The following is a 1,381-nucleotide window of genomic DNA, read 5'->3' on the forward strand; positions in this document are numbered from 1 at the left end:
GGTGTATCGATGCTGGCATGCGTGCTCTCTCTATGCATAACATCTGCATGTGTTCCTCCAAAAACAGGTCCTGGATCGTAGTGTAAATATCAGCGTAGTCTTGTAAATAATGCTCCCTACCGGCTGTATGTTTAGTTTGCGAATTCTTTCCGCAATTCGGTTATCCTGTGGGTGTGTTTCTGTGAGGAGAAGGGTGCAACGTCGCAGGGGGACATATTTACTCATTTGTGAATATCTGTAAAACTGTCGCACTCAGGGTGGAGTTAATAGTAGAGGGAACTACATCTGAGTGCCACACTAAAGTAGGTAAAAATTTATCGGGTCGGGACGCCCCGAGGGTAGAGAAGGGTGCAATGTTGCGGATATGGCATTTGGCCTCAATATCCGCTTGTAAATACTCCCCTATTTCCCCAATACTCCCCAACTATCCCCAATCCCCCATTCCCTAGTCCCATTGCCTGTAAATAACACTCTGTAGAACCGACCTTCCCCTTTTTCCCCCATTAAATGTCGTGCCCAGGTCCACCGCATCTCACGTAGACAACTTTCGGACATCTTGCTAGTTATTCTTAGTCTATGTCAGTTAAGGACTCGTTTCCATTAATTCTGACTCTTCGTTGCACCAGAATGTGATCGTATGGCACCAGTAGTGAGTTTGGGACCTTCCCATACCTCCTCCCATCTTCTTCCCCAAACAACAACTACAAACAACAACTACAAACAACAACTACAACAACAACTACAACAACTACAACAACGGCGCGGCGCGGGGGAGTGTGCGTCCTCACACCGGCTCGGTTAGCCGCCATTGACCATGCGCTCCGACGGGGTTACCACGAAGGGGCTCCCTGTCAGCCCCTCGTCAAGGGCGGAGCCGGTAACCCCCCCGCACGCACCCAATGAGAAGCAACGGACCGATTCCATCTGGGGCGGAGCTAACTAGCCGAGGGCGTGTCACTCCCCGCCGGATATACGCGGCCACTTACCGGACGTGACGTCAGATGCGCCCCCGACTGAAGAAGACAAGTCGCGACCTCCAAGCGCTGAGCGAGCTCCACGCATCGACCCGGTATTGCAGTACCTCCGAGAACGGTGCACCCCCTCCGAGAACGGTGCACCTTGAGCCATCGACGGCCCGCTTTCCTTGCCATCAATCCCCGTGTGAGTCAGTTTTTGTCCTGTTTATCTGTCGTCTGTCGGGGCTAATATAAGAGTGTGTCTAAGTGCCTGCCTTTCTATGCTGTCCCTCTTGTCGTTGTAATCTGACCTTCCGCCCTAATATAACCTCCTCCGGAGGTCTTGAGAACTGAACCCTTGGTGTCGTGTCATTTTAACCCAGCCGTTGTGTCCTTTTCCTCAATTGATTTAGCGTAGCGCGACT

This window comes from Myxine glutinosa, chromosome 3 (assembly GCF_964187855.1).
Source record: "Myxine glutinosa chromosome 3, kmMyxGlut1.1, whole genome shotgun sequence".
NCBI classification, from domain to species: Eukaryota; Metazoa; Chordata; class Myxini; order Myxiniformes; family Myxinidae; genus Myxine; species Myxine glutinosa.